Below are 16875 nucleotides of genomic sequence, written 5' to 3' on the forward strand. Positions count from 1 at the left end.
TATTCTATGTATGACTGTGCTAAATTCTGGGGATATAAAGAAGGAAGATTTAGGCCCTGCTGTTTTGGAACTCCAAGCCCCCTTGGGGACACTTAGGGAAGACAGAGCAATGAGCACAAACAGCAGTAGACACAGGTGAGCTTTCTGTGCTCAAAGAAATGGCAAACAGTAAAGCATGGATACAGGACAGAATCTGAGGGGAAATATGGAAGAAAATAGTCTGACCTCTGAAACTGTTCCTAAATGAGAATTCTGAGCCCAACATGATGAAATGATTTGCCAAAGGCTACCCAAGCCATTTCAAACACACCTTCTAACCCCAAATCCCGCCCTCTTTAGAAATAGCACACCAGCTCTGTGCACCTCCTTTCAGCACTACCCTGACTTGGCTTCCACTCTCGTCTCTCTCCATCTTCTTGAGAGACATGCAGTTTTGTTGAGATTACCGTTACTACAACTCCATATTCCCAGGCTTACCTCTCCCTGTTATGATCCCATGATTCTAAATTTTCTGAATTGAAATCCTAAAATGAAAACAAACAAACAAACAAACAAAAAAAAACCAAAAAAACAAAAATACATCATTCGGTCCTTTATATTTTACATTCATCAGTCCTGGCTTTCATTTTCTTAGTCAACCCCTCTTCAAATTAAAGCTCACTGGTACATCTTACCCACACAGATGATGAATCCAGAGGACCTTCAATTGAAGAAGGGAGGGACAGCTTCCCTTTCTCATCTCCCACCCTCATATTCTTTACTTATCCCTGTAGAGTCCCCCGAATTGATAATCACTAGCTACAGTATGAGGCTTATATACTTCTAATCATTTTACAGATTAAGGCACTAAAGTCTAATTTGCCCAAGATTACAAAAGAGAAAGTGGTAGGGAACAAACTTGAATTTGAAACCTCAGGTTTTATGTTCTTGTCACGAAATTAAAAAAAATTTAAGGTTTATCTATATATTTTCAGTCCTTGCTCCCAACCAGCTCTCATGTTCCTAAACTCTCTCTATTGGAGGGCACCCCACTCCTCACATAATACTCTTAAGTGAAGGCCCTTCCAAGATGAGATCCATTCATAGGGTTGATGCCTGAACCATGAAATGTTAGCTCATTTCTTTGTAGAAAACAGATCGGTTCCACTTTGGCCCATTTCTCCCATTCTGCAATCAGAGCTATTTCAGAAATGAGCTGTATGTAAATTTCTGCATTCATATATTGAAGCCCAAATTTAGCGGGCTAGGAATGAACCAGTTCAACTCTGTCCTCCCTGGAAACACACTGCATACAGACTACATTCTTCAAATAATTTCTCATTGCTGGAACCTATCCAAGACCAGAATAAAATAAGGGTTCCAAAACTTACTTAACAATTCCTTGGCCTCTCCTTCATTGCTGGTCTAGGCTCTGTTAATATTTTTAAGTAAAAAAGTACAATTTAATATTCTGTTCCTTTTTTGCCATCACACACTATTACTATTTTTAATCACTGTTAATCTACACATTGATTGAACCACCCCTTACATAACCGATAGATAATTGTCTTTCCAGATTGCTAGTTAAAACAAAAAGTGCACCCTAATGAAAAAAAAGTACAGCTATTGTATTTATTTTCTCTATATATTCTATTTATGTTTAGGTAAACTATATTGCAATAATTTCTATATGCAATTTTTAATTTTTAATACAGTAAAAATCTAAATCTACACATATTTACCACTCTCACAAGGATAAATTCAGAAGCTCAGTAATAATTCTGAGAAAAAACAGTTAAATTTTAAAATATATGTACTGTGATTTTTCACATACAGCCACACTAAGATATTATTCAGGGTAAGTTCCCAATGATAAGCAGGTTTGTATCTCTCTTGAGACAAAACCAGGAGGTAATATGACAACATAATTTTACCCAAATATGGTTAGTTAATATAACCCATTCAATTGAAAAGGTGACAAAAAACTCCATTCACAGCTTCTAATTTATGGCTTTTTATGTATTTTTATAACTTAGTGCTAGACAGGTGAGTTTTGCAAGCCAGTTATGGGGCAAGTGGATGTGTCCTTAGGAAAAGCCTACAAATTGATAACTTTCCTGTTACTCTTTTTTCAGCCTTCTTGAAGATAGAGTATAGGACAATCCATCAAGATGCAAAAGGTTGATCTGATTTAGTCACAGTCAGCTGGGAGGACATTCAACTGAAAAAGAGGCAATTTACAGGCACTGTAAGACCAAACAGGCTCACTTCCCTCAGGGGTGAACACATGAGGAAAAGCAATGAAGTGACAAACAATAAAAGAGGAACAAAGGATTGGCTCAGCCTCCACAGCACTGAGGATGGAAAGGTATTGCTTCAGTACCCATGGAAGAAACACACAGATTACTGTAATGATCTGATTCTGCCTATGAGTGCAATCAGGCCCTTTTCCATGATGCCTTCTCACTCTTCTAATCCTTTTATCTCTAATATCCATTTCATGAAATTGGCACTGTTTCCTATTAAGCTGGCATGGAAAGTTATACTTTGAGGCCCTTGCTTATCTCTAAAGGTATAATAATAATTGATAAACAGCAAATTAAAACAAAAGATATGTCTCTTTATCAAATTAAATAAAATAAATGTCTCTAAAAATCAGAAAACAAAGCACAAAGTAGAGCTAAAGCCATGAGCACTCCAGGCTCCAGGCCCAGAAGCAGGTAGAAGCAACTGAGAATTTGACTCATGTAGGATTATAAAGAATAAACATTCCCCATTAGAGGTGAGGAAATAGAGTCAGGGCCAGGATCACTGTGTTAAAAGCAGGGTAGGATAAAGGACCATTGCTTATAAAAAAGTAAGAAAGTTGAAAAACGTTTCTGTCAACCCCTGCCTGGCAACATGGCTCACAAACATCTGCTTTCTTCAGAAGCAACAGGATAGAGATACCTCTGCCAGCTCAGTCACTGAATCAGAAGCAATACCTGCCATCACCGTGGAATAGGAACTAAGCCACATGCAGGATGCTTAGTTCTCAACTGGGAGCCCTGGGAGGCTGTATGAAGGCAACTCCAAAACCACAAAAGAGTGAGGATCTGATGGACAGAGAAAGCCTGTCCCTAAACACAAGCACAACAAACCTCTGAACATTTAAAGTACAATGGGAGCCATAGAAGTTACCAATAAAACCAACGTTAGTAGATGAATTCCCTCCCAGTAAATTGAAAATGACATAACAATCAGACAAAGTCTTCAACATGATTATATTCAGAGTCCTCTCCTGATTAGTGAATAATATTCATAAAAAATAACTCATGAAATTAAAATGTACGGAAATTAAGGCTGAAGATATATGTATATTCTACAGCTCAACATTGCCCATGATATATGTATAAGTCAGAGAAACAAGTAAATTTGGGAAAATATAAAAATATTAAAGTTATAAGATCTTTACATGTTATTTTGCATAACAAGGCCTCATATCACTGAAAATCTTTGAGATTTTTATACCAATTTCACATCTTTTTTAAATTTATGGGTACTAGGTATTTGGGAGGGCAGATATTATATCCATTTCATTAAAGGCATTCTGAGACAGAGAATTTTAGTCAACAGACACATAGCTACTGACAGGTATTACTCAAAATACCTGATATAAAAGCCCATTAATGTAGCTCCAAAGGCAATTTGCTTAATTTCTTTGCAATCCCAATTTCCTCACTTGTAATTTATGAATATGTTGGAAAAATGAATTACCATATATAAAGCACCAAATGGGTCTTCAGTAAATGTTACTATACTTTCTTTTGTTCCTTCTAGCAACTTTTTGCTTTCTTTAGTGTTGGCTAAACTTTGTTTCTGAATAGATTAAAAAGTTTGTACAGCAGGAACCAAGTTTAAAAGTTTAATATATATTTCTTTATGCATCATAGTTGTCATTACCAAGTATAGATTTCCACTACTTATAATAATTTGGTTTTTCACAGCTAACCTGTAAAGTAGGTAAGGAAGGTACTGGTATTCATTTTAGTGTTTTTTAAGTTAAGAAATTGAAGGCTCAGGGTTACATAACTCACCAAGCTGCCATAACTAAGAGAAAATTGAACTACAATTTTAAATTTGGTTGTCTAATTCTAAATCCAGAATTTTCCTATAAATATGGGGCTTTTAACTATCTACCTACACAACTATTTTTTTATTTATTAATTACTGCTCTTGAGTAAAACGACTGCTGGAAGCTCAGTAAAATAAATGACTGTGAATCTCCTTTTTTTTTTTTTTTTTTTTGTGAAGGTATGGTGGCACATCCTAAAGGCAAGATCCAGGCCCCAAGGTTTCTGACTGTGTATGTCTGAGGTGGAGCCCAAGGATTTGTATTCTTACAAGATCCCAGATGAGGCTGATGTTGCTGGTCTGGGGATCAGCCTTAGAGAATCACTGTTTTAATTTCTTGCTACTCATTGTGTGGTCTTCTGAGCAGCAACATTAGCCTCCCTTGGAAACTTGTTAGAACTGCAAAATCACAGACCCCACCTCACATCCACTGAATTATAATTTGCATTTTATTAAGATTTGTATGCACATAAATGAGAAGTTCTGGTTTGATACACATGAACATAACTTGGGAAGATATAAAAACATACATGCTTGGGTCTCTCCTCCAAAAATTTTAATTTAATTGATCTATGTTATAGATAGCTGTGAGTGTTTTTAAAAATGTTTCCCAGGTTACTCAAAAGTACAGACAGGGTTGTGAGCCACTGGCCTAGAATGCATCATTTCCCATACTTCCTTAGGTCAAGAAATATCTGACAACTTGATAAAAGAGCAAATTCTCAGGGACCTCCTACAGAAATGTTCAATAGATCAAGGAAGGGCCAAACATACATAATTTTAACAAGAATTTTAAGCCATTCTTATTGTCAGGTACATTTGAGAAACTCTATTTCAAAATTACACATATACCCCTAAAATAAATGAACTACATTTTGGTCACATTTCTACTTATAGTACAATTTTAAAAGTACCTCAGACAACATTTCAAATTTAATAGAATAATTTTGAGGCTAATATTTTATTTTTTTAAATGTTGAGTTCCTCAGCGATAGGCATTATTTTAATAGAAATTTAAGTTTGAAAGTTCAGAAATGGGATCCTAGCCCTGTGTCTTTAATTTCATGCATTAATACTGACTAATTAATATCCTTAGATGTCTGTTTCTGTACTCATATATAGAAAAGTGCACACTGGATGACTGTGGCTCTAAAAAGGGTTATCACTTAGGTAAATGTGATGAGATGGGTAGCGGCCAACAGAAGGTTAACTGCCAACCCGGGAACATTTCATTTTAAAATTTAGGTAAATGACCCACCTCTTGCAATTATTGATATAATCAATTGTCAACTCCCTAAAAGACCCCCACTAACACTTATTCAGAGCTGAGCAGTAGAGAATCACCCTCTTAACCAATTCTGAACAGCTGAGATCCAGTCTTTGTTGGTTATTTTTGAGGTAAGTCTTGTAAAATGCAGAACTGATTGAGACGAGGCAGGGAAAGTGTATGACCCAATAATTTTGGATTAATGGACACAATAAAGTGAAACAAGGGTCTTGAAAATGAACCTTGATGAGGAAACTGTTGTGTTAAATGTTTAGTTGGTTTACAGGAACAATATGCTCTATTCTATAAAGGTTTAGAACAGAAACAGAAAGTATATTGGCTTCGATTTGGGGCACTTAATTAAAATACCTTTACAGAGTTCAGTGTTTTTTTGTTTTTTTTGGGGTTTTTTTGGGTTTTTTTTTTTTTTCAATAATTGTTCACGTATTTCCAACCAGTTAAGTCCTGAAGTTGAAAAGCTGGAGAACCAGGAGCTCTGAAGTCCAAAGGCAGGAAAAAGTGAAGGGCCCAGCTCAAAAAGAGAGAGAAAATCCTCCCTTCCTTTGCCTTTTGGTTCCATTTTGCACCTAACAGATTGGATGATGCTCATTCACATTGGTGAGGGCAGGCTGCTTTATTCAGCCAACTACACCAAATGCAAAGCTCCTCCAGAAACATCTTCACAGACATACCCAGAAATGTCTTACCAGCTGTCTGAGCATCAGGTAGGCCAGTCAAGTTGACACAAGCAATTAACCACTGCAACCCTTACTCCTATCCTTTGCCTATTCTATTTCCTTTTGGGTTTGTGGTAGCTTTCTTGTTGAGTCCTAATTGTTCTCTTTGTATTTATCAGTTTGCTTTTAGTATTTTGTCTTCTGGTATTCCTTTTCCATAAACATATTTTTTTTGAAGATTTTATTTTTAAGTAATCTCTTTACTTGCACTCATGCCCCCGAGATCAAGATTTGCACATTTCACTGACTGAGCCAGCCAGGTACCCCACCATATGAACATTTTAAATTTTACATAATAAAATTTATAAATTCTGGATTCTTTTTTATTTAGAAAAATCTTTTCCTCTCCAAGATTATAAAAGAAATTTCTCTCTATTGTCTTCTAGCTTTATTTTTTTGCAAGAAGAGCATAGTATAAAAAGTGTTGTTACAGAGCTAGCATTTTATTTTTATTTGGTTTATCAGTTATTTATTAACTATATATCGACTAATTCATAGCTTTCTCACTGTTTTTAAATGATGGCTTTATCATATGCTTAATATATTTATAAAATCTTCAATCCATTTATCTACCTGCTGACCTCTGTGACATCAAAAGTTTTTATTACTGTACCTTTGTAATATGTTTTAATATCTGTAGAAATATTACTACTAAATAAAATTATGTTTTTATCATGACTTATCATCATCATAATTATTTTTGTCACTATTTATGCCAACTGTTCATGTTTTCACATATGAGGTTTAGCTTCAAGTTAAGGGTCAAAGAAACAAAATAATTGGCCAATATTTTATCAATCCTATTAACTTTATAGATGCATTTTGAAGGAATTGAAATGTTTACAACATTTATCCTTATCGACTAAGAACAAGGTATTTAGGTGTCTCATTTTATCTCCCTTTGTAAATATACTAAATTAAAAGTGGTCACAAATTCTTTGTAGCTTTTCCCATTAAGAGATGAAGTGTATTTTCCCAGTTTGACCTTGAATCCAGGCTGGCCTTGTAACTTGAGTTTGTCAGGGAAGAAAAAAATTTCCTCTACTCTCTTAGATTTGGTACCTGGAACCTGCAAATTAAACTGACAAAAAACAGATTAATAGGGGAAACATGTTTATTCATAGGCACACAGGAGCCAACAAAAGAAATAGCTAGTTTGTTAAACGGTTAAAGGTAAAAGGTTTCCGTACTGAACTTAGTAGGGGAAGGGAAAGAAAGGCTTCTGTGGGAAGTACAAATAGGTCCCTTAAGGAAAGACAAATGGTTTTTAGAACAAATGGGAGATAAGAAAGCTTGTGATGTTTGTCTATATAGGTATGAGTGATCTTCTTCAGGGCTGTTAAAACTCCCAGAAAGGGGTTTTTAGTAAGCTTACTTTTGCCTTTCTCCTGGGAGTAGATGGTGCTCTAAAAAGGGAATTTATGGTAGCCCTCACTTCTCAAAGTTTCTGCTTTTAGTTAGATCAGAGAAGCTCTGAGGTTTCTTTCTGCATCTGTTAAATCTCAAATGAATTCAGTTTAAAATAATCTTTATACCAACTCTCAATTTCTGAGTGGATCCCTACAAATTCTAAGTTTAAGCTTAAAATAACCTTATGGCTTATACTTTCATATGGAAGGCTGTTACCATGTGTGAAAAAATCCAGGCTATCATCCTAGAGGAAGAGAGGACACATGGAGACACAGGTAAGGCCAATACCACCACACAGAGCAGAAAGGATTCATTCCAGCTGAGCACAGTCCAAACTTCTGACCAACAGAAACATGACTGAATATATTTTTGTGCTTTATGCCATTAAATTGTGAGGTGATTAATTACACAGCAGTAAACAACTGAAGGGTATTTAAAGTTTTTTTCCTGTAGGTCTGGATCTTTCTTAAGTTTATTTTTTATAATTTGCATGTGTTTACTATTATAAATGGAATCTCTAATTTCCAAGAGGTTGTTTATAAATATGAACACTGGGTATATTAATTTTGCACCTACACTTATGAATTTATTTAGTTTCTAACAGAGTTTGAGTTTAAATACTTTGAATAACCAGCTATATGATCTCATCATCTTTAAATAAGAACAATTTCACATCTTCCTTAACAAAGATCTTTTATGCATATTTTATTCACATTTTTTGTGTATTATGTTGACTAGTACTTCCAGAATAATGTTAACTAATAGTGGTGGTAGTGATACACATACTTTATGTTTTCTGAATGTAATGCTTTTTTTCAGTGTTCCATTTTAAACATGATTCTGAAAGTATCTATCGATTACTATTTTCTTGAAAGCTAAGTGATTTTAATGAAAAATATATTTTAAATTTCATCATATGTCTTCTGGCCATCAATCTAGCTTTTGTATATGTTTTTATACTAATTCTATGCTATGTTGCATATGTTTTTATACCAGTACAAGTTTCATACTACGTTATATACATATATTTCTTAATATTAAGTTATTTTTTATTCTGGAAACAAACTCTAGTTTTCTATGGTATTTCCTAATTTAGCTTTTTGCTGGAATCTATTTTATTAGAGACTTATAAATCAATATTTTTAAATGAGTTTTCTTTCTTTGAACTGATTTCTCTGGTTTTGATATCAAAGCTATGTTTGACTTTTAAAAATAGTTTTGAACTTTTCCTTTGCTCTCAGTGCTCTGGACAAGTTTAAATAGCATCAGCATGATCAATTTCTTGGGAGTATCGATAAAATTCACCTGTAATAACCTCTGGTTCTTGGCCTTTTGCAGGATATTAGAGATGCAGTGGTCAGGAGGAGGCTATTTGCCGTTGGAGTATGTTTAGTTTCCCTCATGAAATTGGTCTGTTTATGTTTCCTGCCACTTTAACTGTTGATTTTAGCAATTCTCATTTTCCCAGAATCTCATTTATTATATTCAGCTTTCAAATTGATTTGAAGAAGTGATAAATTGTTTAATTCATTTAATTTCCTCTGTATCTTTGGTTCTTTCCCAATTTCTCTCTAATCTTTTGTGTCTATGCTTTCTTGCTTCTCTTTTCCTGACTCAGCTTTTACTGTTTTTGAAATAAATCATGTTTGGATTTATGTATTATCACTACATTTGTTTGAAATGTGTTCTTTTCTTTATTAATGCCATCCTTCCACTTTCCTCTACTTCTGTTATTATTAACTTTTCAAAACCCTTGACTTCAGTGGTTTGCCTTTTCCTTCTCAGTCTTTCTCTGTCTCTGTCTCTGTCTCTGTCTCTCTCCTGTTTTTTTCTCTCTCTCTCCCATTCCCTCATTTTCTTCTGGTCTGATTGTTCTGAAGTTTTTGCTGTCTTTATGCTATAACAGTTGCATGCATGCCCCCCTGAAAAACATCACACGCTTATGGGATAACATCCTTAAAAAAAAAAGAGAGAGAGAGACAAACAAAAAAACAGATTCCTAAATACAGAGAACAGACAGATGGTTACCAGAGGGGAGGTGGGTGGGGGATGGGTGAAACAGATGAACAGGATTAAGAGTACACTTATTTCGACGAGCATGGAGAAATGTACAGAACTGATAAATCATTATATTGTACACCCGAAACTAATAGGACACTGTATGATAATAATACTTCAATAAATAAATAAAGGCATCTTTCACACACTAAGCTGCCACCATCTGTATTTGTACACCTGTATTATTTTATACTTTAAAAAATACACCTACTGTATATATTAGTATATTAGTATATAATAAGTTTTGTTTGCCAGTATCAAAGCAATCACATACAATATTTCAGATAAAGTGTTAGAAGAATGATTCATATTTAATTTATTAAAGCATATTTAATTTATTAAAGCAAAACCAGCCTATTCGAAACTTTAAGAAAGGTCTAATTCTAGCCTTTTTTTTTCTTTCTATTTTGAGCAGAACATTCTCTTGCCTTGGTACAAAAATCTGAAAGTTAACACAAAAGATAACAATCCTAACTAATGGAATACTAGAAAGAGAAATAATTATCCTTTCCATTGTACATATTTTCCTGTTGTCGAACTAATTTGTTTCAGCTTTATCTCACTTTTGCCTAGAGAGTTGTTCACAGTGAACCCAGACAATACACATGGGTATTTCCTTCTCAAAGAGCTGCAGAACTAAAATTACCATTTCTTTCAGAATTTTGACAACAATAATGAAACTAAAATTAATAACTGAAGTCTCCTGCCTCAGATTCGAAGAAGTGGTTCTCATTCGGAAGCTAAACTGAGAGGAAAAAGCAGTAGCTGGTCAGATTTCTGTTACCTCTCCTTGTATTTGTGTGGGAGCATAACAGAATATTTCTTCTTGGTTTGGTCTAACACTGGGGTTCACGTCATCAATGGAAAGAATTTTATGTCCATACAGATGAAAAGATACTTTCTTTACCTGAAGATTTTGATCACTGGAGAGGCCAGTTCTAAGTCTCTTATTCATTCAATTTTCTGGGGCATTTTTAGGCTTCACGTGATTTTCTGTATTAAATTTTTTCCTTAGTTTGCAATGGGTTTAAGCCTTTCTCTGTTCACACATTTTATCATCACACTGAGGAGATGTAGTTGGGCATGCATTTCTCCCCAGTGTGTCTCAGGCAAACTTTCAACTCCCATTCCCAACAGTTCCTACTCTTTGTGTATTTCTCCCCCAAAGAAAATGCACAAGAAAGAATAAGCAGATTCGTAAGTTCTAGTCACACTTATTTCAACACGTCACTTAGATGTTATGAAGCATCTCACAGCTATGGCCTGCACTCCCCACCCACATATAGGTTCTTTCATCTTGTAGAATTTACCCAGTGAATGAAAAATTCAATAGCTTGATATGTCTTGATGTTATTACAAGAGTAATAATATAACATTCAAAATGGGATAATTTTGTGAATGAAAAAAAAAATTCTATTGGTAAATATGCTGGGATTAACACTGACTTCCTGGCCACGCTGTTCCTTCCTTTTATAACATTCTGGAATATTTTAGGTTCCCAGCATTTCCAAGTTTGGTCTCTCTGCCTCCAATGCAGGCTGCAAGACCCTTCATAAAATCAGATAAAACACATAAGAAAACTTTTTATTTAAAAAAATTAAAGGTGATTCTTAGTGAAACATATGTCATCTTGTAAGTTAAAAAGCTAATATCATTTGTTAAAAAATTGGCAACTTTATGTAAGGTGATCATATGGACATGTACTTGGATGATTCAAAATGCTGTACTGAAATTACTTTGGCTAATAGGAAAAGAAATGAGTTTACATAGCTGGCTGACAGATGTAAGATAAATAAGATGTCTCAATTCTATTCAAATGGGATTCAAACTTGGTTAAATTGAAAAAGGATATTCCAAGTGTGCATTTTTATAACTGCCTTCTCATGCCAAATATATTATAAAAAGAAATGCCACATGCAACTGAAATAAATAGCACGTTTGGGTTGAGCTGCTTATATTTCATGATTATGGAGGTCTAAGAAATTGTGAAAGGTTGCTTGTCTGTTTGTCTTGAGGAATGAGAAGCAAGAAATGACGAGAATTAGCTTTAGATTGTAAGTAAAAGTAAGTATGCTGAGTTTGTAAGTTACTGAACACAGTAACCAAGAATGGTTACTGTATTCAGGGGCACCTGAGTGGCTCTGCCGGTTAAGTGGCTTAGTCTGCCTTTGGCTCAGGTCATGATCTCAGGGTCTGGGGATGGAGTCCTGCATTGGGCTCTCTACTCAGTGGGGAGTCTGGTCTGCTCCTCCTCCCTCTGCCCACCCATGCCAATAGCATAGCATCCCCTGTGCATATGGCCTCATGTTCTAGTGGCCACTGTAGCATAGGAAAGGAATGCTAAGACTGGGAGAAGTCAGAGCCATTCCTCTAGTACAGTGGCTAGTGTAAATTGCCATAATGTGGCAACCTGCTACCTTAATCGTTCTTACTGTTCCCTGCTGTCATCAAGAATGATGATACCATCAAAAAAGGCTAGGAAGGATCATAATGGATTCAGCTTTGCTAACCGGTTTCCAGTAAATTGTATTTAATTAAACTAGCCTACAGTCAAATTATGCTTTTTACAACCAAGATTATTGAGTTGTTTTTAACATTTTTGTTGTTGCTGTTGTTTTAACTGTTTTGTATAATGAATTTGGGATTTCCTGACATGAGACTGTAAGTATTCACCCCCTTTGAGAGACTCCTTTTATCATGCCATCCCATAATGGTTTTGGGAAAGCATACTCCAAACCAGAAATGTGAGTGAGTAGTAATGTGTAGTCCCATGGCTCACTGATCACACTGGGTATCTAAAAAGGAGTTAGATATGTGTATTCATGAACATGTGCTGGACTGGAAGGGCCAAAGAGACAGAGAGAGGGCATACCTTTCTTTATGAGTAGCTCTCAGGTCCAGGAGACTTTTATTATAAACAAATGAGAAAAAGGCTAGACACTGTTCCTCCTTGGCACAAAATTAAAATAGAGTTGGTTCCCAAGTTTTTAAAATTCTTGACTTGGTTCAAGATTCATTTATTCATTCAACAAACATTTATTTAGTACTTACCGTACAATAAACAGTAACAAAATAGTACGTCTCTTCACTGAATTTACAATCTATTGATAAAAGTATAAAATGAGTACCTAAAAACTTGAAGGAGGGAACATTTGAGCACAGATCTGCATGAAGAGTAGAAGCCAAGCACAGAAGTAGTATGTAAGCAGGCAGAGGAAGCACTGCACATAAAGGCCCTAGTAAGAGACTATACTTAATATTTTAAGAAATAGCAAGGCTCAGGATGCTTAAATAAAATGGACAGAAATGTTAGAGAACTGGCCCAGGACCGGTCCACATATAACGGGCTCCACAGACCATGCTAAAGACTTTGACTCAAATAAAATATTAGAATGTGCCATGGGATTAAATGTGTCACCCCAAAATTGGTATATTGAAGCTCTAACACCCAATTTGGAGATAGGGGTCTTAGATTATAATTAGGTTAAGTAGAATCATAAGGGTGGACTCCTAATCTGATAGTATTGGTGACCTTACAAGAAGGTCTCCCTCTCTCTCTCTTCCTCTCTCTCTCTCTCTGTCTGTCTGCCTGTCTCTGAGGACACAGTGAGAAGAAGACCCCATCAGTGAGTTAGGAAGAAAGCTCTCACCAGAAACCAGATTGATTGGCATCTTGATCTTGGACTTCCAGCCTCCCTAACTATGAGAAGTAAACGTTTGCTGTTTAAACCACCCAGGCTGTGGTATTCTGTTATGGCAGCCTAAGCCAACTACTAACAGAATGCATCCCAAGAAATTTAAATATGACTCACTCTTCCCAAATGCTGTGAGTTTCTGGACAAGAAATAGCCAAGTCTTCCAAATTATGTCAAAATATTGAAGTAAGGTGACTTTACCACACTTCACCTGACCTCCACATTTCCAATATTACTTTGTTTTCATTATAATCGGGATGACTTTTTACTCAGAGTTCTTTTTCTCCACAGGTTGTCCCATTTTTAAAGAGAATAGATACAGTACACTGAGTTTAATTTTAATGTTCTCTTTAAAATGCTAATAATTATGGCTCAATTATTGTAGTGGTTTCCTTCTTAAAGAGTTTTCTCCCTTGAGCTGCTCTAAATTGTAAGTGGTATAGACTCACAGAGCTTGCATGATTATCTACCCAGTCCATTGCCAGTGCTACGTGTCTTTTCAGGACCTGTCCTTTGGACTGTTTCCCAGATGTAAGCACATGGTTGTCTATGCTAAAGTCACCTGTACATCATTTGCTTTTATCCTTTTTCACAACACATTGCCTCATTGTGAGTATAGAATCTTGTTTCCCAGTTTTCAAAACTGCTATTGTAAGACTGTGGTTGGAAATGTCGCCAGGGATTAGCATGATGTTCTGCTAGGATGTCTGGAGATGCAGCTGCCAAGATTATACCTGCAAAATTTCTCTAAGGTCTTATAAATATCTTGATCTCAATACTACTCATTCGACATTGGCATTTAGAATCACCTGAATCAAAACAGAGGGTGTGTAGACAGGTGGCTGAAACTACTTTTTAAACAAAATTATATATGGTTCTCTTAATTACCTGTCAATGAAAATTTATCATTTCCTTTAATTTTCTGAATAAGGCACAACTTTTACTATACTGAAAAAAAATCACTCGCTTTCTTTTAACTACTCCCAATTACTCTCTTACTGTCTTCTTGCATTCATTTCTAATCTCTAGATCAAGTGGTTGGTCATCTGCAGCTTATACATTGCAACCTATAGCTCCCTGAACCTCTAACAATCTGATTCCTATCTAAGCCACTCCAGTGAACTATACCCAAAGTCACATTTGATGTGACAGACACATTAACTATTTTTTCTCTTTCACTTTCTTCTCCTTTTTACTTTTATTTCATTTTTTAAGTCACCCAACTCTCTGTGCAGTCTGAATAAATGATGACAAATATTTAACAGCACCCTCATTAGCATCCTTGAATCCTTCCATTGCTTAGCCAATGCTAAACAAAGCCCATGTTGCCATTCCTTGCTCTGAGATACTATTCAGATTCAGGCATTTTCTTTTTCAGTGGTTGCCTCTCCTCTGTTCCTCCACCTCCTACCAGGCAGACTTGCAATGATTCCAGCTTCTACTATATGGTATGTGGGCTCTGGTAAATCACCTTCTTGCCTATCTCTCTGCCTGAGAGCATGGTGTTTCCTGATGTTGCTAGTCTGTTACTAGTGTGAACTCACTGTCCACTTGGCTCCTTAATTCCTCCATCATAAGTACAACCAACTCCTGCAGTTAACTGCATCTGCTGTAAACTCTGAAAGTGGAATTTTTTTTTTAATTAGACCCTGACTGACACAAAATCCTGCTCCTTTATTATTTCAGTGAATAATCTCCTTTCCCTGTAGCCTTTCTTCTGGATGTCCTCCTGTAGTTATTTATCCTGGCATGTCCTCTTCCTGCTCTTGTAACTTTCAAGTAATTTCATTGCCCTAATTCAACAAACTATGGGGGCTATCCCATTTTGTAGAAGGCAAAAAAAGAAAAGAACATAACAAACAAAACAAAACTTCTCTTAGCCTGTTAAGATCTATACCCTAATTATATCTGTCTCTGTCTCTGCTTCTTCTCTTCATCTCTCCCTCCACTTCTACCTGCATTTCTTCCTTCCACGTCAATCAACAAGTGAGTGTTGGAGCAAATAAATGCATCTTAGGCCTTCAGAATCCAGAGTCTATGATCTTACTTGATTTTCTGCAGTATCCAAGCTGTTCTTCATTTTACTTAGCAATCATATTTGTAACCTTTATTCATTTCTAGAAATCTCATTCTATTGCTTCTTCATGACTGCACAACCAATTTAGTATGTGCTTTGTTGTATGTGTGAGTATACAAATCAGAAATGGCCTAATTCTTTTCTTGGTTCTATAGAGAATTTTAGATAAATGAATGTTCTGATTTTTCAGGGTAAGGACGTTCTTTTGACTTAAGTCAAGCTTGTTTATTGTGTCCTTAACTATGGTAACAGTTGTGGAGATATTTTTCACTGCTTGCCCTAATCAAAATCTACCACATGAAAAACTGGTGGTTGGTACTCTGACTGAAAGCCTAGCTACCAGGGGCACTATACCCAGCAGCTCCCTTATCACTTGCATTTCTTTATTCTGTTTGCCTGTTCTTTGGCTGGTTTCCACCCTCCAAGTTAGAAGTGTTCATATGGCCTCATCCCCCTCTAATACCTTACCAAATGTACAATTATTAATTAAAAGTCACCCCATCATTTTTCTTTTATTCCAATTTCATTACTTTCCTATATCACCGAAAGTCCTTAAGGTCTGGGATGAAGGTGACAATATTCCTCCGGCAGAGTAAAACATAAATTTCTCTTTTATGTGAAGGTATAAACACCAAAGCCCACACCATCATCATATATGGAAATCTTGAAATCAGAGCCATTTTTAAACCACTGGCTAATGGAAGTTCTTCAAAAAGAAAGAAAATAATGGAAGGACTCTTAGGACATCAGAAAGGAAGAAGGAAAAACAGAACAGAGATATAGGTGCATACAACTGACAATCCTATTCCTTGTGATTTTATAAATTCTATTTGATGATTGAAACAAAACATCTGATACCCAAGATAATAATATTTAAAAGGTAAGAAGGTAAAAGGACTTAAGTGGAAATGCCATTTCCACACTTCCTTCAAAGTGTTGCTACCAGAAGAATATTATAAGTTGTATATGTATATTTTAATATACACGGGAACCATCACAAAAATTACACAAAGATATACCCCTGAAAACAGTTAACATTCACATGATTTAGACAAAATAAGTAGCCCAGAAAAGGCAAGAAAAGAGAGACAGAGGAAGAAGAAGGAAAAGAAACAAATAACAAGTAGCAGATTTATGCTGTTCTGTATCAATAATTACCCAGAGTAAATTTTCTAAATATAACAATTAAAAGACAAAACTGGCAGGGTTGATAAATATGACTTACTAGCCTAGTCTTATTAGGGTTTTCCGTTGTCCTTAGCAGAGACGGGAGATTACTGACTCAAAGAAACGATCCAATGTCAGAATCATTGGCATCCCTGAGGGCATAGAGAAAAACAAAGGTCTAGAAGAGATATTTGAACAAACTGTAGCTGAAAACTTCCCTAATCTAGCAAAGGAAACAAACATTCATGTCCAAGAGGCAGAGAGGACCCCATCCAAGCTCAACCAGGACAAACCTACGCCACGGCATGTCATAGTGCAATTCGCAAATATTAGATCCAAGGATACAGTATTGAAAGCGGCCAGGGCAAAGAA

Source organism: Ailuropoda melanoleuca, chromosome 2 (genome assembly GCF_002007445.2).
Source record: "Ailuropoda melanoleuca isolate Jingjing chromosome 2, ASM200744v2, whole genome shotgun sequence".
Taxonomy (NCBI): Eukaryota; Metazoa; Chordata; class Mammalia; order Carnivora; family Ursidae; genus Ailuropoda; species Ailuropoda melanoleuca.